We start from the raw sequence: 25,695 nt of genomic DNA, 5'->3' as shown, positions 1-25,695 counted from the left end.
AGGATTTAAGCTGAGATTAAAAACTTCATTAAAATTTGCATTTCAATATCATCAGTGGATGGGAAGTTGTGCATCTAAAAATCTGCCATCTCCTCGGTACTGTCACAATGGAAGGGCCTAGAGCACTTTATACTCAAAACTACACCATCAAAAAGAACGGACGAGACTTTTTCCAACATCATTTAAAGTTGTAAACTTGATTAAAATATAATTTAAGCAAAAATATAATACGAGAAAAGTTACAGGATAATTTTCTTCGCAAAGAAAGCGATACAGTAATTACGAAAGTCTAGATTTCAATTTTGCATTGAATTAAAATGTTAAGAGGGAAAAGTTTGAGATGATTTAAATTATTTGTCCCAGAAGTTGTCTCAGAAGCTGTTTCAGAAGAAACTGTCTTTATTTTTTATATAGTTTTAAGTATAATAGATATTGTGCATCTTTGTTAGTTATTAATACCAGTGAAGATGCAAAACACATTTTTGATCTGTCATTATTGTCTCCCACATGTGAAAATAAAGATAATATTAAAAAGGGTTCAATAATCTTCAATATTTCAGTATCTTTTAATATATATCTTTTTCAATATATTTCAATTTCAATCTTCAATAATTCCTCGTAATAAAAGATAATATACTTCTAACCAAAGAAAAGTAGCCATAGCATAACCAACGAAAATATCAAAATTATGAGACTTGCGATTGAAGAAAATCTCAAAAGTGATCCTGGAATTTAGAAAACTTCTGTTTTGAGAATTTTGGGAATGATACGTGCACACGAAATTCATTCCAAAATTTCTTAAGACAGAGCAGAAAAATATTCATTTCGATGATCGAAGAAAATATAATGGGTTTATGCTGAGAACATCAAAACTACAGTCTTTAAAATAGAAGCTTTCCATCTCACTGTCCATGTTTATTGTTGTGTTTTATATTATGCATATTGTGCGTATCATGAATACGTTCCAAAAGGACTGAAAATCGACAAAAAAAACATTTACGTTCGAATTTTTGATTTTTTAGTTTTCTCTAGGTGTTTAAAGTAAATATTTCTTATTTACCAAACCTTCGGTTTGGCACCCTTTTCACCGGTCACACGCGTTGCACGCCCGGTTACGGGGGACCTGTCAGTGTACTTGTGTCTTTATGAAATTTCTTGCATAATTTTCTCCCAACTTTGAAATATTTTTTACATTGTAATCTTACTCTAAAAAGTTTTTGTTTTTAAATAATGTGTGCTGTTGTGATTAAAAGAAGAACCGAATTTTTAGCAGAGGAACAAGACCACCTTTAGCCAAGTAAGTTACTAAAATCATAAGAAGATTAAAATGAAGCAGCGCCCCGGGAATGGAAGATATCCACAACATTGCACTGAAGGAACTGCCAAAGAAAATGATAGTGCAACTACACAACATCTTTAGATTTTGACTATAAAAATCATTTTCCGACTAACTGGAAACACGCTAAAATCATTCCTCCACTAGAACCAAGGAAGGACTGAAGAAGACCAGGAAGCTACAGACCAATATCCCTGCTGATATCTATTGAAAAAATATTCGAGAAGATCATCTACAGAAGACTAATGAAACACGCCGAAAGAAGAAGAATCATCTAAGAAGAATAATTGAACAGAAAACGGGTATGATCATCTTCGACATCTAAATAGCCTACGACAATGTCTGGAAGAAATCCCTTATCTACAAAATGGACAAAGCTAGGTTGCCTCATAATTTAGTTAATATATGCGACGCATCTTTCTCTCATAGAATATTTCAAGTTCCAGCTCAGCAAAAGATGTTCAGGATACAAGAAATCCAAGAGGGGATGCATCAGGGCAGTATTTTATCGCCTATTTTATATAATATTTTTGTTTCAGATATACCAACAGATGCGAGACTAATTCAACCAACGAAGCAACTCAAGGTAAAAGCGAATTTAGCAAAAAGACTAATAATTTAACCTTAAATTTTCAGGACCAATCCTCTAATCAAGGCCAAGAAATTCCTGCTGTACCAGGCCTACGTTTGGCCGGTGATATTATATGCAGTCCAGTATTGAGTTCAAAAGAAGAGACCAACTGGAACAAATTAGAAAGGATAGAAACAGCGTGTTGCTGGTTAATCGACATATCGCCTTGGGATGAGAGGATACCAAATGCAACCATCAGATAATGGCTTCAGTAAATACCAGTGAAGGAGATGGCTGAGAACAGGACAAGGTACTTCTTTCACCAATCCACAAAAAGACTCCTTATGACGAGATACATCCTCACCAGAATTCGTATAAAGAGGACGTACCGAGAAAAACACACACCGATCGACGATCTTATCAGGGTTAAGCCAGGTGGTTGCTGAAGACAACATGTGAGGTCCGAGGCCAAAAACAAGTACACTACAGAAAAATATGTTCAAATCATACTTTTTTTTTCTAGATAAGCTCAACTATTGTGTCTGACGCTGACATTCCGTCACTTATATGTTCACTGCGTATGCGGTCTATTCTGGAGATTCGAGAAAAATTTTACGACCATATACTATTATTTACATATCTCTAACCAACAAGTTATTGGTAGGACCTGAACCAACCAAAAAAATGTGTATTAGTATTTAGTTGACTTGAAGATGTAAACCTTTATGCGTTATGCTTGTTGATGGTTACAAAGCTACTTTTACACACAGTTTTTCATTACAAGAGCTCCATTAACTATATGATTATTGATGCACATTTCTGAGGCTAGTTTATAAATTAAAATATTTATTGGGAGAACTCAATAACTACCATAATAATTCTTCTGTAATTCGTAGTTTTTACTGTGTCCCTGATTAAGAGAATATAGTACGAAATCTAAATACTACCACCGAAAACTGTACTCCTTGCTTTTGTTTGCATGTGGAAATTTATTATTTGAAATCACAATACATTTCTGAAAACTCTTTAAAATTAAAAAGTATACACAGCATACTAGGACGAGGTGGGAAATTATTTAACTACTCTGGAACTATTATTATAGGATATTTAGTCGATATTTGATGACTCGAATGCTAACTGATTTCAAGCCCGTAATAACAAATAAACATGTGGGAATACTTTTATAAACGAACTCTTCTATGACATTACAGAACCGCCCACATTAAAAAATAAAGAAAACGACGACGGTCCTCCAGTATTGAAGTCCGAACTGGAATACGCTCTTTTTCTTCTTGCAGTACCGTCTCCTATCGAAAATTAACTACCATCACAGATCACAGCAATCTTAACTTTGTTGGCTGCAGCTCTGAACAATTGTATTGAAATGCACGAATGAAGAGTCGTTGTTTAAGCCCCGTTTAAGCCTGCGCCTGTTCAGGGTATTCAACTGAACTGGTACCACTCCCTTAAATTTCGCAACCAGGAAATCCTCCTACGTCTCACATGTCTCTTTCCCGAATACGCTCTACGTCAACTAAAAAACACAAATATGCAGGAGAAGACGAAATCAACGAGGAAGGAAAACTTCCCTTTGACCTATTTAATAATATTTACAGTAAATGAGCGGTGCCTAAAAGATGGCTGGAATCCGTCGTCATGTCACCGCCAAAAAAGAAGAACGTTAGATCATGCCTGGACTTCTCTCTTATAAGTCTACTAAATAATTTTCTGAAGCTTTCCTTCCAAATCATCAGACATCAGAAGCAATATGCTGTCTTCAAACTCTGGCATAAAGGTACAAAGATCAACAAGCAGACCTTTATGTCTTGATTCCGAAATGGCGTTCGACCGGGTGCAGTACAGGCCATTGATGGAAATATTGGACGACATCGGAATCGACAAAAGAGGTTCTCAAATTATAGAAGCTATTTATTGGAATCAGGCAGCAATCATAAAGACCAATGGTACACGTCAAGGGCAATTGAAATACAACTATCACCTGTCGTGTTTAACCAGTTTAACGTCTACTCGGAGGTAATATTTGCTAACGCTTTATCGAATTCTTCGAAAGGTATAAGGATAACCGGAAAAAGAGTAAATAACTTCCGCTATCCAGATGACACTGTTTTAATGACTGATTTTGACCACAGATAGTCTCCAGATACTGTTAAATAGGGTCACTGAGAGTTGCGAAAAAATTGGAATGAAGAAAAATACTGCGAAAACCAATGTTAAGAAAATATCAAAGAATAAAAATTTACCCCTTCCAATATATTTAAACCACCAACTACCAACAGTTTGAATACGTAGATCAATACAAATAGGTATCTTGGCTGCAACAATCAAATTAGAGGTAGCCCAAAGAAGAGTAGAATAGCTTGGACAACCCACATCACCAACGAAAATATCCTGAGGAGAATAGGTATAGATAGTGAGCTGCTTCTTCTTCTTAAAGTTCCCTCTCCTATCGGAGGTTGGATATCATAATGGCTATGGTCACTTTGTTGGCTGCTGCTCTGAATAGTTGTAATGAACTACAGTTAAACCATTCTCTAAGGTTCCTCAGCCAGGAGATGCGTCTTCTTCCTATGCCTCTTCTTCCTTGGATCCTTCCTTGCATAATAATTCTCAGCAACTCATATTTTTCTCCTCTGGTAATGTGACCCAAATATTCCAGTTTTCTAGTTTTTATACTTTTCATAATTTCTAACTCCTTATTTAAACGTCGTAGTACTTCAACATTGGTAATCCTTTGAACCCACTGAATTTTCAATATTCTTCTGTAACACCACATTTCGAACGCTTCTATTCTTCTTATGTGTTGTCTCTTCAATGTCCAAGCTTCCATTCCGTATAGCAATATAGAAAATATGTAGCATCTTAGAGCCCTCAATCTGAGAGGCAACTGAAGGTCTTTGTTTGTAAGCAGTGTCTTTATTTTTATAAATGCTTGCCTTGCAGTTTCAATTCGGACTTTAATTTCTTTGCTTTGGTCATTTTTGTCATCAACCCAGGTTCCCAGATATTTGTATGTCTTAACTTTTTCTATTTGGGTTTGCTCTATCATTAACCTTTCATTTCCATGTTCTGTTTTTGAGACAATCATAAATTTTTTTTTCTTGTTTATTTTTAGTCCGTATCGAATGCAATAATCGTTAATTCTATTTAGCAATTCTTGTAGTGATTCCAGGGTGTCTGCCATTATAACGGTGTCATCAGCGAATCTTATGTTATTTACTATTGTTCCGTTTATAGAGATTCCATCACTTAGCTCCGCTATCGCTTCCTGAAATATGGCTTCACTGTACAGGTTAAACAGTAGCGGCGACAGAACACAACCCTGTCTTACTCCTCTCTTTATATCAATATTCTCGGACTCCTGTTCTTCTATCTTTATATTGGCCTTTTGATTCCAATACAGATTGATGATAATTCGTAAATCTCGTCTGTCTATATCTCTGTTTTTCAATAATTCTATTAGTTTTTCATGTCGGACCCTGTCGAACGCTTTTTCGAAGTCGATGAAACAGGAGTAAATATCCAGGTTCATATCTAAGCATCTTTGAGAGAGGACATTAAACGCAAACAATGCCTCTCTTGTTCCAAGTCCTTTGCGGAACCCAAATTGGGTATCATCCATATCATATTCTAGCTTTCTGTATAATCTTCCATGAATCACCTTTAGAAATATTTTGAGGGTATGGCTTATTAGTGATATTGTCCTGTAGTCCGAACAATCTTTGGCGTATATTGTTTTTGGTATTGTTACAAAGGTGGACACCAACCATTTCTGAGGGATTTTTCCGGTTTTATATACTTCATTAAACAGATCCAGTAGTACCGGTAGAGTTTCATCGTCTAGACATTTCAGTAATTCCGCAGGTATTTCGTCTGGACCTACGAATAGTGAGCTGCTAAAGATCATCAAAGTTAGAAAAGTTAGCTACCTACAAATAATGACAATGTTAGTCGACAAATAATGAGAAACGAAAAGTATCCCCTCGTTCAACTGATCATCCAGGAGAAAATTGAAGAAACACAGGGTCCCGGTAGGCGCCAGATTTCATGGCTTAAAAATATCAGAGACTGGACCGGCCTTGATTTATCATCTTTGTTTAGAGCCGCATTTAGACAGAGACAGATTGGCCAGTGTAGTCGCTAATCTCCACTATAGGAGACAGCAGCACAAGAAGAAGTCGATGTTTGTCGAATAATAATACACAAATATTGTGCTGTTAATCTTCGTGCGAATTATGAAAAAAAAAATCATGCTGAACGTAACAACTTTCCGGACGTTCGCATCTCTGCCGGAAACAGATGCTTCGTTAAATTTGAATATTGAGATTTTATAATGAGCAGCAACACGATGAAAATGTGGCGATGCAATCCATAATTTGCATATAGACATCTAAAGTTGCGGCAGCAAATGATTTGAATATCTCTAAAAAAATTATAATCAACTATACATCCAAACAACTAGTTTTTATTATTGGTTAAAAAAACAAATCGGAATATGTATAATATAGTGTATATATTATGTTTGTATTATATGGTTGTTTTAAAAACAATCTAAGCAAGCCTTTAGTCCATTTACTAACGGTTTTTGCTCTAGGTTTTAAAGAACTGCTTGGATTGACATGAAATTTGGCTTACATATAGCTGACATGTAAAATAAAAAAGTGATATTGTGCCGATGTGTGCTTTTGTCCTGAGGGGTTGGTTTCTCAGGGGTGAAAAAATATACGTTTAAAATATGCTCGGAAGTGAATAAACTGACTAATTCTAACTAACTTTTGTGCTATAGCGTTTTTCACTAAGTAAATACTTTTTGAGTTATTTGCGAGTGAATATGTTCATCTTTCAACGAAGAGACCACGTTTTTAACTTATAAAAAAGTGAAAAAAACGATTTATGCATTAGGTCTCTAGACTCAGTATAAGCAGAGTTGTAGTTAATGACAAATAGGTCCATATTTGTCAAATTCCAAATCGAATATTTCAACGTGCAATAACCAAAAAATTAGTACTTTTTGGGGAAAACTTTTTTAAAATGTCTAAAAAGAAGCGTACTTTTGTTTTTTAAAAACCTTTCTAGCGTCAAAAGTAAATCAAGTTACGCTCAAAATAAAGTTTTGATAAACAAATCGGGAAAATTACTCCCTAATTAGCATCTCCAAATTAATCGTTACCCCTTCATAAGTTGCTTTACTTATGTATTATTTATACGATCTGTAAGTTTGATCGGTTCAAAGTAATTTGAGAAAAAAATTTGGTTTGAAAGTAAAGTTTTTTTTTAATTTGTAATTTTGAAACTTTTTTTTTCAAAAAAGCTTAAAAGCTATTAAGGATACCAAAAATTGTTTTTCTGAATATTTTGGAAACTTTGTTTTTGTATAAGACAAAAAATGGTTTGGCTCGAAATTTTGCGCCTTCGCTAATAAGACTTTATATATTATACAGTTTGCATTATAAACAACTAAAAACGACTTGAAATCACTTCTGAAATGAACATTAACGACAGTAAAATTAAAACTAAAAACCCCACAAATTATTAGAAAGTACATTTAAAATTTATGAATATTCACCGCTATAAGTTTTTTTTCCTTTGGAGTTGTATGACTACGGGCCCTTCAAGGCTAATTCGCCGATTCACCAATTTTGCTCATTTATTTTACAATATACATATTTTCCTATACCTATCTACTTAATATTTTCTATCCTACTTATCCTCATCATCATCACCAATGGTTATACAGCCTATGAAAAGCCTCGACCTTCCCAAGTCTATTACGCCAGTCAGTCCTATCCATTGCCAACCGTTGCCAGTTTGCATGCTCCTATTTTTCTCCCATCCTCATCTACACCATCCTTCCATCTAAGTTTTGGCCTACCCCTATTTCTACTCCCCACAGGTTGTGACATAAGGATTCTTCTAGGAGGGTTGTTATGCTGTGATCGTGCTAGATGTCCTGCCCATCTTAGTCTTTATATTCTTATAAGAGATCTATCCTACTTATCCTACATAATTTATAAGAATTGACCACTGGTCAGTGGGAATACCACATCAGGCAAAACACAGGTTTACTTATATATTATAATAAGTTAATTCGTTAACCGCTGTATTCACTATCCATTCAACTTAAGACCTAGAGGAACCAGGAAATGCCAGATAAAAAGTATAATCATGCGTAAAAATTGAAAAACCGCAAAAATAACTGTGAAAGAAAATTTTTGTTGTTTTCACGGCTTTAATTGTGTATATAGGTTCTCTTTAAACGGTTGGCTTACATATCTTTATTAACTACAAGTAAACGTCATTATGAGACTAAAAAAGTTTAAATAACTACGGTATATTACTCATTAACAAGAAAATATGATTTATGTTTTGCTTGTAAAATCCCACCGATCAAGAAAAACTTATATTGTCGTTGTATAAATGGCCTTAGGACGATTAAAAAGGTACTTTTTGTCTTATGTTTTGTGCGAACAGAAGAAAAGATTTCGCAGACATAAAAAGGCACAACATAACGAACCGACCTTTATCCGTAAATAATGTTTGGACAATGGCAATTGTCGTGTATTCAATTTTTTTTTACAAAAATCGCACGAACATTACAATTATCTTCACACAATATACTGACTATTCAATCACGTAGGCGTTTTTAAAAGCTACATTCACCTTTCCACCAAACTCCTATACATGCAGGACCGTATTAATATTAATTAATTGGTCATTATAATTGCATCACAATAAATGCTCTTAGGTCTTCTTCTTCTTTTTGTTGTAGACATGACTCTGTCTGTTTTTTCAAAGTGCCTCCGAGACGTCTCACGCCGTCCTTACTACTCTATTTGTTGTCATTCGGCTTATGTGGTCGTTCCATTCTATCCTTCTCTTTTTTACCGGTTATTAACGTTGTCCACCTTGCATCTCCATCGTATATCTGCACTTCTAGCTCTATCTCATAGTGTCTTGCCATCGAGTTTTCAAAGGGTTTTCATCTCTACTGTTTCTAGCATTCTTTTTGTCCTCTCTGTGCCAGGTTGAGTTTGTGTCGCCTATGTTCCTATTGGTCTAATGACTGTTTTGTAAATTCTGCAGATCTGTCTTTTGATACCTTAGGTGTAATATTTATTTATTAGGGATTATACCACCAGTATTTCCAAGTCGCTTCTGTCCATCTTGAGTCTGATCTTCAAATATTCACTCAATGTGCTACACCCTTTCAGACTTTTAGAATTTTGAAATTTAGTTTAATTCATCTTACTACGTGTATGTAGTCACCCAATGCTGCTTGTATCTTCTCTACATATTATTCATCTAACAATTATTCACCCATCTTCTCACTTCCCATGTTATCGATGCTATTCGAAAAGCTGCTGGTATAAAGGATACGATTAACGACCGAAAGATGAAGAAAAATAGCTAATACCGGACTATTACCGAATACAATTTGTCTTTCGATAAGGGCAAACAATACTAAAGCAAATTCACACAGCCACAAGAAAAGCAGTGGATATTATTTAGGGGTTTAGTAATATTCGGCCTTGACATTTCTTGACACAACACAAGCCTTTGATGAGGTGTGACATCCTTGACTATTTGTATAAATTAATTAATAGGATTATTTTTTCACTATGTATTCAGTGATTACAATATTCTATACACTATACAATAAAAACTAATAATCGAGAAAAGAGAAAAAGTTATAAAGTGATTTTATGTTATTATGGAACGCTTAGATAAATTTTGAACACCTAACAACAAAATAGTTGGATCACAGAATATACCCTGGTATACTATGTGCTTGGACCTTCCATGAATAATAAGCAATAAACAACTTTTTATTAATTTCACGTCTTAAATTAGTTATTTATCAAATAAGTGCAATATCAATATTGTTTAATCAACAACTAAAAATATTCCTGAAGCCTTGTCAAATATTTCGTAGCCTTGTCAACACATTATGTTCCACTGAGTGTGTTGTATGACAAAGATAGCGAATGTTCGATTTGAAAAATATCACCATGGACATGGTTATTTTTTCGAATCCTTAGAAAACTAATAAATATTTTTGGAAAATTTAAACGCAGAATGAAAGATTACATTATTACCAAGTGCCGGAGGTCCCTTAAAATAAACAAAAAGTTTCTTTTGAATGAGATATATGAAATTAAAAATACCACTAAATTTTATCTCTTTCTTCACCCCTGTAACTTATTAAAATCAATATTATAGGAGTTTCCAGGGACTTTCGGCACTCGGTAATAATGTAATCTTTCATTTTCCGTTTAAATGTTTCAAAAATACTTATTAATTTTCTCAGGATTCGAAAAAAATTAATGCATTTAAAAAGAATTGGCTCGAAATTGTGCCCCTACGCTCATAAATAGAAACGATTAAAATTGTAGCAATTCGTAATAGGTAAGGGAAATGTGTCCTTTGTCCTTTGAAACATTCATCCGGAGATATGCTAATGGCTTAACCCGAACCTGATCACAAGCTCACTCAGACACACAGACAGACACAGACACAAACACTACAAAAATATGTGATCACGAAAAGGCATTCCTACACATGCAAATTAAACTAGAAGGCGAGGAATGACGTATTTAATCCTGATGAGGAGAAATAAATCCAATCAACTGGCATATAACGTATCTGGGACGTCACAATTGTTTAACATGAGACAAGTAACGAGCATCCAGTTACCTTTGTTCAACGCCGATAGAGATTCATTTGTTAGTGCATGCCGATTCCAATAAACTGGATACGACAGAAAAATGGTTTATATGGTGAATTATTTAAATACAATGTTGCTGAACTTGTTCAAATTTGTTTTAAAAACGATTTTATCTGCCGGCAAAAGAAATAAATATGTATGTACGATTTCGAAATTCGTTAATATTTGGTGTAACTATCTCGCTGGTCAAAATAAACAACAACCGATTCTCATAATACAGATTTAAATACTTAGTTCACTGTTCAATATACAATGATACAAAAAACTATAGAGATCGGACTACATATATGACGACGAAGTGCAAAGTTGCATGAATGAAAAGTGAAAAGATTCTGTGATTGATTCTCTGATCAATGGTGAATGAAATACTAAAAGCAGAGATCTAAAAATAATCAAAGATATTCCAAAGATGTCTTTAAGTACTTGTTACAATAAAAAAACAAGATGTACAGAAAATAGGCTCAGCGCCAAATTATACCGTTGTGCTGGGTGATCAAAATAACAGAGACATTCAGCTACGGTACATTGATAGATGTTGATATCGGAACGAATATTGATGTATTGATGTTCCCAAAAATAATTAAAAAATAAATATCGAAAAACACACATTAAAATGTCTAATAAACAATGATTAGTAGGTACCATACGAATTAGGTATTAATAAATTCAACGAAGACATTGAGGCAAATATCATGTGTGATTCATTAGTTTCTATTCAATGTGCTGCATTAAAAAACTCATGTAGAATCAACAGAAATAAATATAAAACGAAAAATATTTGTCTTGCTTTTTCACCGTTAAACAATTTTAAAAATCTAGATCGCATCTCTATTTTTTGGTAGAAATAAAAAATAACATTTCAGAATTGCCAGCAATTAGAGCTAGAAGACGATAAATATATCGACGAAATATATCAACAATTGAACGTCATAAAGAAAACGTCAATAAAAGTGGTATGGAATGAAAACTGCATTGTTATTGGTCGCAATACAATGTTTACCGAACAACGAAGTACTATCGCTCATAAGAAAAGCACTCATATAAATCTGGAATGAAAACCTGGAAGAATATATAGGTCTGGATCCCGCGTATGAAAAAAAGTTGATTAATAGCAAGCTGAAAATTTGTGAATAGCTTAAGGGTGTCTAGTCGGATAAACTTTGATATATGGGAACACTGGAACAGGGGCAGTTTTAATTGTGGAACAGGTTAAAATTTTGGAACGGTCACACCACGAAAACGGCACATTTATTTTGTCCGACAGAACAGACTTAAACTCTTCGAACAGAGATTAAACTCTCATGCAAAAGTCAGACTGCTATTTATCACCAAATGGGCGTTTTAATGAGTGGAACATGTAGAATATGTCAAATGACAGCAATTGTGATAGGTGATAAATAGCAGTCTGATTTTTGCATGAGAGTTTAATCTCTGTTCGGAGAGTTTAAGTCTGTTCTGTCGGACAAAATAAATGTGCCGTTTTCGTGGTGTCACGGTTCCAAATTTTTAACCTGTTCCACAATTAAAACTGCCCCTGTTGCACTGTTCCCATATATCAAAGTTTATCCGACTAGACACCCTTAAGCTATTAACAAAATTTCAGCTTGCTATTAATCAACTTTTTTTTCATACGCGGGATCCAGACCTAATAGTTATAATTGCTTACTCAAAAGCTGGAAGACCAAAAGATATGTGGCATTTTGGTATATATGTTGTAGTCAAATCCCGAATTTCAGGCACTCCTAGGTTTGACTAGGCAATCCTCAGGTCTGACTGACGGTCTTAGTCAAAGCCCGAAATAAATTACAGTTTCGGCCTTTGACTAGTCAAACCTAGTATAGACTAAGTTGGTCAGACAAAGGTGGAAATTTAATTTTATGAAATCGGGGTTTGACTAGTTGTGGCATTTTCTTATGGCATTTTTGTAATTAACTATTTTTAATGGGAAATAAGCCACAATTTTAGTAAAAAAATGATTTTATTAACGTTTCGACGTCCAAACTGGATGCCGTTGTCAAAATACAAAAAAAATATTAATTAAACAAAAAAAATGTTGTTGCTTAGTAAAAAATTCTTCTAATAATTTATTTAATCTGACTCATTTATATCGGCAATTCAAACATGTATTATACATTTTAAAGTAGAGACTTTAAAATGATATTGCCAATTATGAGTTGCGTTCCTGGGACGCATTTGATTACATGAAATCAACCCCAACTTAAGAATATCCATCACAAAAAAATCATAGCATGTGATCTGTCTTTAAAAAGAAAACCACATGCAATGGTGACAAAAAAATTCTCGGGTTAGAGATTCCATAGTAAATCCCGACTATCCCGACATCGCAAGTATTAAGTATTGAGAGCAAACTAAAGTAAGACTTAATACTTAGGATGTCGGGATAGTATCACGAGGTTTTTTCCTGGTATTCCCTCGTGATTTACTGTGGAATCTCTAACCTGAGAATTTTATTGTTACCATTGCATGTGGTTGTCTTTTTAAAGACAGATCACATGCTATGATTTTTTTGTGATGGATATTCTGAAGTTGGGGTTGATTTAATGTAATCAAATGCGTCCCAGGAACGCAACTCATAAATATTGGCAATATCATTTTAAAGTAGCAGACTTATAATATAAGTATATATATATATATATATATATATATATATATATATATATATATATATATATAGTATAATATAATGTCTGAATTTCCGATATAAATGAGTCAGGATATAGTATATTGTACAACAAGAGAGAGAAAAGACATATTTCTCACGAGCGCAGAAGTTTGTTGGCACGAGCCGAGGCACGAGGCGAGTGCCGCAAATCAAGCGAGAGAGAAATATGTCATTTTCTCTCGTGTTGTACACTGTACTTTTCTATGGATGCGTTTTTGTCAAGAGTTCAAACTTCAAAATTAAATAATTTAGGTGCTTTTAGGTATATTATATGCCTAAATTGAAATAAAATACATATATACACATATGTATTTAATATTCTTAATATTTATATACTTTATTTATTTAAAATTATAATTCACAGTTGAACAGTCTTAAAAGGTAATTTTTGATAAGTTTTGACAAGCTTGAACACATTTTGTTTGACAAAAATAATTGTGTTTGTATTGTGCATGTTACCATGGAAATGGCGATTATATGTACTATGTAAACCGGCGGTGAACCCGTGAGAAAAAATATTTCTCACTGCAATGGTCGACTTTTCTCACTGCATGAGAAATTGTTCATTTTGAATGTATGTAAGTAGTGAGAGAAGTTGCACATTGTATAGCATCCATAGAAAAAATAAATTATTCGAAGAATTTTTTACTAAGCAACAACATTTTTGTTTAATTTGTTAATATTTTTTGTTTTTTTATAACGGCATCCAATTTGACAACGGCATCAATCCAGATATTTAATTACCGTATTTTTATCTGTGGCGATTTAAACGAAAAAACTTTTTTCCGCAAATCGCCAGGAAATTTTGACATTCCTGTCAAAATTTCTTGAAGAAAAAGTCAGGACTTCCTTACTGTAAGGAAATGTCATTTCCTTACTGTAAGGAAATGATATTTCCGTACAGTTGTTAGTGTTCTACATAAATGATAGAAAATTATTAATAATCCATAAAACGTCTGTATGCATTTTCGTACTTTTCTCTTGATTTCTTTGGCAATAATTCTAATGAAGCAGTATTCACTGACTCAACCAGCTCTGGAGGAGTCCCAGGAATGGAAATTTCATCATCACTTATCATTTTACTTTCGAGAACACCAGCAATTAAATTTATAAGCGTCAAGTTTGACAATTCAACCTCAATACGTTTCCATAGTAACCCAAGTAATTTTATTAGGAATTTCAAAGCACCATTTATTTGGGAATAAAATTATCACGTTTTTTTTAAATCAATCAATATCTGTCGAATTTTAAACGATTTGCGGAAAAATAGTATGTTTACCTCGTAGGAAAAGCCACATTCCTGGACTCTGTGTTGCTAAGTCTCGGCTTGCGCCTCGACTTAGCAATCTTCACAGTCGTCCAGGAATGTTAAGCTTTTCCTACCCGGTAAACAATGTACTATTGACACTTATTAATTTGTTAATAACTAAAATTCCCGTCCGAACTGTGACGGGCATTTTTGTATTTATAATGCATTAGGTATATAGTACCCAAAACACTTATTTGCAACCTGGTTGCTCAAGTGTCCCGAACATGGCATATTTTTGCCTTATTTCCCTGGCGTAGTTCACACTATTACTATTCACTTTTTTATATGTCAAGAACTTTTTGCATTTGTTATTTATTTCCGATAATTTCAAAGAGTTTAAACATTGTGTCCTACAGATTAAAATAAAAAAGAGGAGCTAAAAGATTAAAAGCCATAAACTGATAAACAAATTACAGTAATAACCATACGGTAAAACTTTAATCGGCCAGTTTGAAACATTTTTAAACTACATATCTCACATTTTCTCATTTCGCGATCGAGTCCAACTTCTACACTAATTCATTTTATCTAAAAGATCGTATCTCGAAAACTCTTTTAATACTTTACATCCAATTTGTTACCAAGTCCGGATCGGTGTGTCAATATACAGAGGATACTTTTTTTTTCCGAACATTCCCCGATCCCTAAATAATGGTTTCTACCGTTTAAGAGGCGCGATAATTAGTACTTAAAAATGCAATAAATTTCTTTACTGAGAAAGCCTACGTAATTAAAGTCTCATATGTTGTTGTAATCGGATGATGTTGAGAGAGAATACAGGGTGAAACATACATGCCCGATTTATTACTTGACGTAATAAATCCATTCAATTTTGAACCTCTTGATTGAGGAAACAAGCAGGTTTCAAGAAAGAATTAATCATTACAGATTGCAGTTAAAGATGAAAATAAAAATAGTACAATATTGTATATTCCTATACAAAATATAATTCCCTAAATAAATTGGATTGTGTACACAAACATCGTAAATAGTACGTTCTTTAACGGTAAAATATTGCAAAAACTCTAAATTTTAAAGAACCTCTTGTACCAGGGTAATAAGGTTTTTCCCATGACACTCGAGCTGCAAGGGTACTGAAGCGTTTTTTCGACAGGTAATACCTATAAGAGCAAATTGTAACTATTTCCTGCGTAGGATCTGGCGGCCATTTTTATTTATAAACAATTAAGGGTCAAAAAATTGCATTTTTCCCTTTTTTTTTCAAATCAATGGAAAACAGTGAAACTTATGGTTTTTTAGTACAAATATCTTTGAGATTATGGAAAAAGCTTTAAAATGACGTATTGCAAAGTTTGATATACTCATTTATTGTTCATATAATTGCGAAAAAATGTCGGAATTACAAAAAAAAATAATTTCGCAATATATATTGTAACAATTAGTGCACAGCTTTGAAATTTTTGTCATATAAGGGTTCTTTGGTGGTTAATATGTGATAAAAATTTCAAAGCGATTTATTCAATTGTTTAAATTTTATTCAAATTGTTTATACTAGAGAGCATTTTTTTGCAATAACATAAGTCAGAGAAAAATGACGTTAGAACCATTCCACAGGTTTCAAATGAAAGAGCATGAGCTATATTTTCAACTTGGTTTAAAAAAGCGAATAAAAAATGCATTTATTAGTAATAAATAATTATGCAAAAGTATCGTAAATCTTTCCTTATAAACTTGTTATTTAGTTATATAAGAAATTATATATATTTATTACAATTTTTTATCAATTATGATATAAATAACATTACTTGGTAGTTGTGCACTTAAAACAGCGTAAAAAAGTTAATTTTTTTGGAAAAAGTTATCCAAAAAGTTTATAAGGAAAGATTTATTACGATACTTTTGCATAATTATTTATTACTAATAAATGCATTTTTTATTCGCTTTTTTTAAACCAAGTTGAAAATATAGCTCATGCTCTTCCATTTGACACCTGTGGAATAGTTCTAACGTCATTTTTGCTGACTTATGTTATTGCAAAAAAATGCTCTCTGAGATAAACAATTCGAATAAAATTTAAACAATTGAATGAATCGCTTTGAAATTTTTATCACATATTAAGCACCAAAGAACCCTCATTTGACAAAAATTTCAAACCTGTACACTAATTTTTACAACAGTTATCGCGAAAATATTTTTTTTTGCAATTCCGACCTTTTTTCGCAATTATATTAACAATAAATGAGTATATCAAACTTTGTAATATGTAATTTTAAAGCTTTTTCCATAATCTCACAGATATTTGTACTAAAAAAATCATAAGTTTTACTGTTTTCCATTGATTTGAAAAAAAGGGAAAAATGCCATTTTTTGACAGTTAATTGTTTATAAATAAAAATGGCCGCCAGATCCTACGCAGGAAATAGTTACAATTTGTTCCTATAGGAATTACTTGTCGAGAAAACGCTTCAGTACCCTGGCTGCTGAAGTGTCACGAACAGGGTATATTTTTGTCTTATTACCCTGGCCTATTGTGTTGACATGAAATTTGGCATACAGATAGCTAACACGTCAGAGAAAAAAAGTGATATTGTGCCGATGTGTGCTTTTACTCTGGGGGTGAAAAAATACATGTCCAAAATGAGTCCGGAAATGGATAAAATGCAACTTTTGTTCCATATAGTTTTTTCGCCAAGTCAATACTTTTCGAGTTATTTGTGAGTGAATGTTCATTTTTCAACAAAATAACCACGTTTTTAGACGGTTTATCGCAAATAACTCAAAAAGTAAGTATTTTCTAGAAAAAACATTCTCAGCAAAAATATAGCCTGTAAAAACTGAAAAAATGGTGTATATGTTAGGGCTGTATACCTAGCAGAAGCAGAGTTATAGCTAATGAAAAATAGGTTCATATTCGTCAAATTCGAAATCGAATATTTCAATGAGAAATAATCAAAAAAACGAAAACTTCGAAAACGAGACTTTTTGGGAAAACTCATTTCAACTTATTTAAATTGTTTAAAAAAAGCTTTATTTCTGCTTTATAAAAAAATTTATAGCATCAAAAGTAAACAGGTTATGCTCAAAATAAATTTGGTGCCTTTTGTTTTGATAAAAAAATCTTGAAAATCACCCCCCAATTAGCATATCTAATGAACTTGATCGTTACCACTTTACAAGTTTTTTACTCGTATGTATTGTTTATATGATCTGTAGGTCTCATCGAATCAAAGATTTTATTTTTGAAAGGGCTGCAGTTAAAAGGATTTGAACGAGTCACTAATCAAGAGTGTATGCAAATTTAGAAACACCAAATCTTAACCAGTTTTTGTCTTACAGAAAAACAAAAAAATACAAAATATTCAGAAAAGTATAGCCGACTTTTTTTTGTTCCTTAAGATTTTTGGTATCTCTGACAATTTTTAAGTTATCATGAAACATAGCATGTTTTTCAAAATTAAAATTTTTTTAAATCATACTTTAAAACGAAATTTTTTCAAAAATAAGCACTTTGAATTAATAAAACTTACAGATCATATAAATACAACATAAGTAAAGTAAGTTGTGAAGCGGTAACGATTAATTTCATTTAAGTTGCTAATTAGGAGGTGATCTTACCGATTTTTTTTTTGCCAAAACAAAAGCGACCAACTTTATTTTGGGCGTAATTTATTTACTTTTGATGCTAGAATTTTTTTTATAAAATAAACATAAAGATTTTACACTATAAAAAAGTTGTAATGAGTTTTTACCAAAAAGTGCTTCATTTTTTGGATATTTCACGATAAAATATTCGATTTGGAATTTGACGAATATGAATCTATTTTTTATTAGGTATGCTTCTGCTAGTATAGAGCCCTAACATATATACACCGTTTTTTTCAGTTTTTTACAGGCTATATTTTTGCAAAGAATATTTTTTTCTAGAAAATACTTACTTTTTAAGTTATTTGAGAAAAACCATCTAAAAACATGGTTATTTTGTTGAATAATGAACATATTCACTCGCAAAATAACTCGAAAAGTATCGACTTGGTGAAAAACTCTGTAGAATAAAAGTTGCTTAAAATTAGTCACTTTATCCATTTCCGGACTTATTTTGGACATATATTTTTTCACCCCCTATGGGGGGGTGAAATTCACCCCCATGGCAAAAGCACACATCGGCACAATATCACTTTTTTTCTTTGACATGTTAGTTATCCGTGTGCCAAATTTCATGTCAATCCAAATGGTTCTTTAAAATTTACACCAAAAACCGTGAAAGAATGTACTAAAAAAATCTGGCAAGGTTGTGAAATTGTTTTCTTGCGGCATCTTTAATTTAGTATTATATGTGTGGGATTGAGCCTCAATTGTTGGTGTAATGAAAATTACATTTCTTGTAAGTTCTTGCAAGATTCTTTCTTACATAATGAAAATTTCATAACCTGATCTTTTTAGGTTATGTGTACTTTCTAGACAAAAGAAATATTGGTCTAGATCTTATGGACTCTATTATTATAATTATTAATATATTATTATAATAGTAACCTGTGGTTAACAAACATTGTTTGAAATGATGTTTCTGCTGCCATGGGTATGAAATTCTGACCGTTTTTTGTGTGTTATGTGGTGTTAATTTGTGCAATCTGTATCGAAGATGTGATTGTTAAAAAAAATAAATTTAAAATTAAATTAAATTCCATTATCAAATTTTTAAAGGGCCTAGCCGGGTAAGATGATGAAAAATGCCCCCAACTCGATTCGAATTTCATATAGGTCACTGTTTATCACATATAGAGAAACTCGCTTTCTGAAATTTTTAGCCCCCTAGGTGGTCACGCGACCCACCTAGAACCTAATTAGGCTTTTTATGTTTTTATTTTTTTTATCTCAGCCACATCGAGATATAGCGAAAAACTTTAAATAAAAAAGTTGAAGGTTTCAAAAAGTTTTGCCCGAAAAAAAAATGTCTTTTAATTTTCGGCGGGAATTTTAAATTTTAGAACGATTTTCAAATTTTAAATGAGTATAAAAAAATAACTAAGACATTCGTTCTAACGAAAAAAATGTATAACGTGTATTTTTGTATAATATTTCACCCTGAACTTTTTCAGATTTTTAAAATTGGTGAAACGTACTTTTAAAAATAAAAAACCGCATTTTTTCCCTTTTTTGGCCTTTTGATACAATTTTATACATGGTGTTTCAAAAAAGGTAACACCGTCACTAGAATAGGTAAAAAACTGAAAAATAATTTGAGTTTGCTTAATAAACATTTTTTGTTGTTCCATCCATTTTCAAGACACAGGGCGTTGAAGAAAACAAAAGTTTACACATTTTTTCCGATTTTGTCGAAACTACTGGCAACATTGTAATAAAATTTGGCGGGTTTTAAAAGATAGTTATTGTGCATTTTTTGACATACATTTAAGAATTTTATATTCTTCATTGGCGCGCATACAGGTAATGGTCTGAACTTTTTAAAGAAAAAAGATAGTACGCCAAATCTATCTTCCCATTTTTTCATATGACGCGACATTTTTATGCAAAAAATAAAATATTTTAACCCTTACAAAGTATTCGAACTTCTATGTAAGTTTCTATATATCTACAATATTATACTCATACTCGTACATCCACATGAAAACTTGATTCGAATACTTTAGAAGCGTTAAGATATTTTATTTTTTGCATGAAAACGACGCGTTGTATGAAAAAAAGGAAGAGAGATTTTTTGTCATAAATTGGACGAGGAATTCAAAAATGATTGTTAATTTGATATATGTCAACGGCGTACTATGATTTTTTCTTTAAAAAAATTAGACCATTACCCGTATGTGCGCCAATGATAATAATTTTTTTTAATTGTGTGTCTAAATGCACAAAAACTACCTCTTAAAACCCGCCAAATTTTATTACAATGTTGCCAGTAGTTTCGGCAAAATCGTAAAAAATGTGTAAATATGTTTTCTTCAACGCCCTGTATCTTGAAAATGGATGGCAATACAAAAATTTTTGATTGAGCAAACTCTAATTATTTTTCAGTTTTCTACCTATCCTAGTGACGGTGATCCTTACCTTTTTGAAACACACTGTATAAAATTGTATCAAAAATCGAAAAAAAGCGAAAAAATGCGGTTTTTTATTTTTAAATGCGGTCTTTTATGCTGTGAGGCAAGAATTCACTAGTCAACTGATGTTTGAAACAGAAGAGAACCTAAAACTACCAATAAGGAAACTGTTGGTCTTCGTTAAGGCCACAGAACTCATTAGAGTTTAAGGAAAAAAACAAGGGATGTTACAAAGGCCTTTCTAAAGACTAAGCGCCAGTGAGTAATGAGTCTCGCCTCATTTAAGAAGAAGGGGATGCCTCTTAACCTTTTAAAGTTGTCATTATATGTAAACAAATTCTATTCTATTTAATTTTTTTTGTCTTAAAATATAAGGGAAAAATATGCTACCATGAGATACTAGCACAAAGAATAAATACTTAATGTACTGGCATGGTTCGATACTAGCGATGATGTCAGCGATACAACTAAAAATGTGTAGCTCGCTACGGACACACAACGTAGGACGACCATTGATTATACGATTTTTAAGTGGAGTGTCTCTTAAGTCTAATGACCCATTAATAATTTTATTTCTTTTATGCTGCGGCCACAGCAACGTCTTCTTCTTCTTTTTCTTCTTCTTCTTCTTCTTGTAATAGGACTACGTCCTGTTTCCTCTGTTACAGTCTCTGCTGCGATCCGGAGCTCCAGCTCTCGTACCATCGTTTTTTGGGTCTTCCTTTCCTATGGGTCGTTTGGTGTTGGGCTTCTGTGTCTTCGTCCATTGCGCCATACGTTGAAGGTCCATCCGATCCACGTGATCTCTCCACATGCGTCGTCGTGCTCTTGTCCATCTAATTAAGTCTTGAACACCTAGCTCTCTCAATGTGTCTTCGTTTCGTATTCTATCTCTGAGTGTAATGCCTCTTATGGATTTTAGAGATTTCATCTCTGTTGTTCTCATTATTTTTTTGGTCCTTGTTGTCTCGGCCCTTGTCTCAGCTGCGTATGTCAGTACGGGTCTAACCCAAGTCTTATAAATGCGGACTTTGCTTTCGGTGCTCATATATTTATTCCGCCAGATTATATCCCTCAGGAGACCAGATATTCTCGCTGTTTTCGTTGCCTACTGTTTTGTTTCTTGCCACAGATGCCTGTCGCTAGATATTTCCACACCCAAGTATCAACAATCCATTACGATTATATGGTCGTCCACTACTAATTTACATCTAATTGGGTTCGTGGATATTACCATCGATTGGGTTTTCTCTGTGGATAGTGTCAAGTTATACTTTTCGGCGGTTATTTTAAATTTTTGTAGTAGGCGTTGTAAGTCATCTTCGTTTTCGGCTATTAAAATTGCATCATCTGCGTAGCAAAGTATGTTCGGTTACCCATTTTGTATCCCTGATTTATTTTGTTAACACTACCTATAACTTCATCCATTATTAAATTAAATAGGCATGGACTGAGGCTGTCCCCTTGTCTAATGCCGACATTGATTTTGATTTCTTCCGTGAGCCCGTGTGTGGTTTTTATTCGTGTTTTGTTGGATCTATTGAGCTCTTTGATTATGTTTCTATACCTCTGACCTATGTTTTTCTTTCCAAGGATAGTGAGCACGTCCTTCAATCGTACTCTGTCGAATGCCTGTTTAAGATCTACAAAGCATGTGAATATGGGCTTGTCGAATTCTATTGATTCCTCAACTAATTGTCGCATGATGAAAATAGCGTCTATTGTAGACAACCCTGTCTTTCTTCCGATACACCGACTTTCTTGTATATTTTTTGGGATAGAATTTTTGTCAATAGTTTTGATGTAGCATTGAGTAGTGTAATTCTTCGGTAATTCGTAGCATCTGTCTTTAGGCCTTTCTTGTTGATGGGTATTGTTATACCCTCTCTCCATTCCTCTGGTACTGTCATATTGTTTAGGTACAATTGTAACGTCTAATGCCGTTAATTAACGTATTATTTGCCATCTTTGTAATGCAAATAATGCGTTAATTATAGCATAAGACGTTACTGTGGCCCCAGCATTACAAAGAAAAGGCATTATACACACAATTAATAAAAGAACAAAATATGACGCCTTGTACACTCAACAAAACTAAAAAGCATACTGATGGATGGCAGTTGTATGAATACCAAATTATCAATATTTTCGTATATTCTAGAAAAACTATAACTATTTGTTTTTTTACAAAAATGCGCATTTTTTATATTTTACACCCAATTTATTAGATTTTGAATAGTTTGTTGGTACCGGATACTTCATTCAACTTCGTCGCATCACTAGTCTCAACCTATTATAGTCGCTGGACAATGTTTTAACTTACATGTTCACTACATATAAATATCAAAAACAGAAATTGTAAACATTTAGAAAATTGTATTTTTTCTCCGTTCTGTATTGTATCCATTGATTTTTCTATATTTTTTTGTTGTTTCAGCAGTTTCAGGTTTCAATCACTATATACCGGTTCTTTTGCGAACTCTTTTTTTTTTAACTTGGATGCAACAGTTTTAAAGATTTTTTAATACAGAAGAAAATATTAAGAAATAATATTATTTTTGAAGAGATCAGAGACTGAAGGCAAAATCACGAAGGGCACAGGAAAGCAATTTAAATGAGAGCCGAATTGAGAGATTTAAAGGTCGTTGGAGGAGGAATTAGTAGATTAGGAGGAAAGACAGTTTTCAAAATAAAAAATTAAGAAAAATACGACGTCAAGTCCTACCAAAAACACATCGACCACAGTAAAGAACCCATCTGTAACTGTTTAAATCACAATAAATCTGATAATTATCAGAACTCTCGATGAAATTGTCGTTGAAGATACACACTGTATGTAAGAAAGAGGCAAGGTGGATTATCCAGATACCAATCTAAATGGGTTGAGATACGTCGCTAGAAATCGTGATTACACCTAGAATTTGGAATCCTTGCTCCTAAGCTGGCTTAAGGAAGCTTTAGACGAGAAGAAGGGATCTCTCTCGCATCGCTACTTTTCTACGCTGTTAAAACTAATACGAAAGTTTTATCTAATAAATAAAAGCAATGGAGACAGTACATTCGTGGATATATTTTTTTAAATTATTATGTATTAAAAAGCATTCTGCGTGAGCATAGATGAGAGTTATATAAAGTTGACAGATACAAAATACATCATGATTTTATGCAAACTGTTAATATTTTTTCATCCAGAATTACCCCTTAAAGTTAGCCATACTTATTTAAAAACACCCTGTATTGACGAAAAACAAGGCTAATTGTTAAATTACCTAACTTTTTTATTATCCAACATAAGCGAATGAATCAAGTTAAGAAAACATGATGCTATAGTTGGGTTTAAATTTCAGTATTTTATAAATGCTAGAATATTCCACAGGGTGACGCGAACTTTGAGAAAAAAACACAGTTTGATTGATACACCCGGTATATAATGACAATTCAATTTACCTGTCAGCAACAATAATATTACAGCGATATTGTTAAATAATAAAGCTATAATATGTTAAAAAAATCTCATAAATCGGACAACAGGTTTAGGAAATTCGAGATATTAAAAATGACAAATTTTTAAGGTGGTGCCTTAAAAATGGAGAAGTGTATAAGTTACTTCGATGTAGGTACTGAGACACTTTTAAAGATCTTATTCTGATGTGTATATGATTCTCTGGTTTTTCCAAAGTACAGTCAATTTAAAAATCATTGAATTTTTGCTCAAGATATTTCCTTAGTTCAATTTATATGCAATATTAATGTTTTCCTGCTGTAAAGCCCTATTTGTGTGAAGATATACAACTAAAAGCGAAAGATTTATAATAAAACTAAAATAAGACTAAAAGACAACAGAAAGCGAAAGATTTATTTTGACTGTGTACTTTATCCGTGTACTTCAGCTCCATTGGCGGACAAATTAATGTGACTAGAAAACAACAAAAGGACAAAACAGGATTTTTGATGCTTGCATTCCTATTAACATAATAAAATCCAGAGGATTGAGGATTGTTATTACTAGCTTCTACGCTTCAGGAAATAACTATTCACCCATCATCTCAATAAAAAAGAATATTTTTACTTTAACCCATTAACCGCCAAGCAAAGAAATACTGCAATAATATGTAATTTATTTGATTAACTAGAGTAAAATAAATTTAAACAATCGTAAAAAAATTGTTTTACACTTTGATAATGGCAGGTGTCACAACAACAAAATGGTTCGTTTTCGAACCTTTAGCGGGACTGAGCTGTAAAAATTGAAATACACAATTTTATTTTTTGTGAAAAGTCTCAAAACATTTAGAGTGTAAATGGACCTGGCATTTTTGATAAACAAAAATAGTATGGTTAGAACATTGCCTACACCTTCTTCAGCTTCTTTGTCAAAAACGAAGTCGAACGGCCCTCTATTTTTTAGAAATTATTTTAGATGTTTCCAGTTTACACTTTTCAATCCTGTATCTCTCACTATGCCAATTGCATAAATTCGACAAATCGACATATATTGTCTACTACACTACACAACCTGCCTTATGTAGCCCCCCCCCCCCCCTTCAGCCCTAGATTATAACAAAACTGAATACCAGAATACCCGTCTTTCTAAAGGTACGTACCCATCCGAGGTGACAACGAACGTACTAATCTGTACTCGTATAATAGTACTATTAAATTGATGCCACCCTAGCCATAATATACAGGGTGCGTCATAAAGAACTGAACCTCCATACCTAGCTCCTATGGAGGCGACGATGGAGCTTCGATGGAAACGATGGAGCTCTCATTGTTTAATAGTATACAGGGGAGTTGTGAATGTTGCTTAAAATTTATATTCGTCGTAACTTCTGAACGGTAAGTTCGATGTGTCTCATGTTTTGATCAAATGTTAGACTGCTCAAGTACCTAACCTAACCTAACCTAATTAAATGATTTATTCCAACCAGAAAAAAAAATCAAATCAAGTCAAGTATATATCCCAGATGTAGTCAAAGCACATCCTAAAATTAGTATCAGGCAAGTAAGCAGACAATTAGGCGTTCCTTAATCGAAAG

At 33.0% G+C, this 25,695-nt stretch overlaps 1 protein-coding gene across 1 annotated transcript in view; it reads right to left on the bottom strand.

Annotated features, from left to right (window-relative positions):
- LOC114326222 (uncharacterized) overlaps window positions 1–25,695 on the bottom strand; it is a 902,327-nt gene that overhangs the window by 397,134 nt on the left and 479,498 nt on the right. The gene's annotated exons all lie outside the window — the stretch shown is intronic.

This window comes from Diabrotica virgifera, chromosome 1 (genome assembly GCF_917563875.1).
Source record: "Diabrotica virgifera virgifera chromosome 1, PGI_DIABVI_V3a".
Taxonomy (NCBI): domain Eukaryota; kingdom Metazoa; phylum Arthropoda; class Insecta; order Coleoptera; family Chrysomelidae; genus Diabrotica; species Diabrotica virgifera.
Note: the sequence above shows the minus strand (reverse complement) of the source record. Positions and strands in the feature narration are given on the sequence as shown.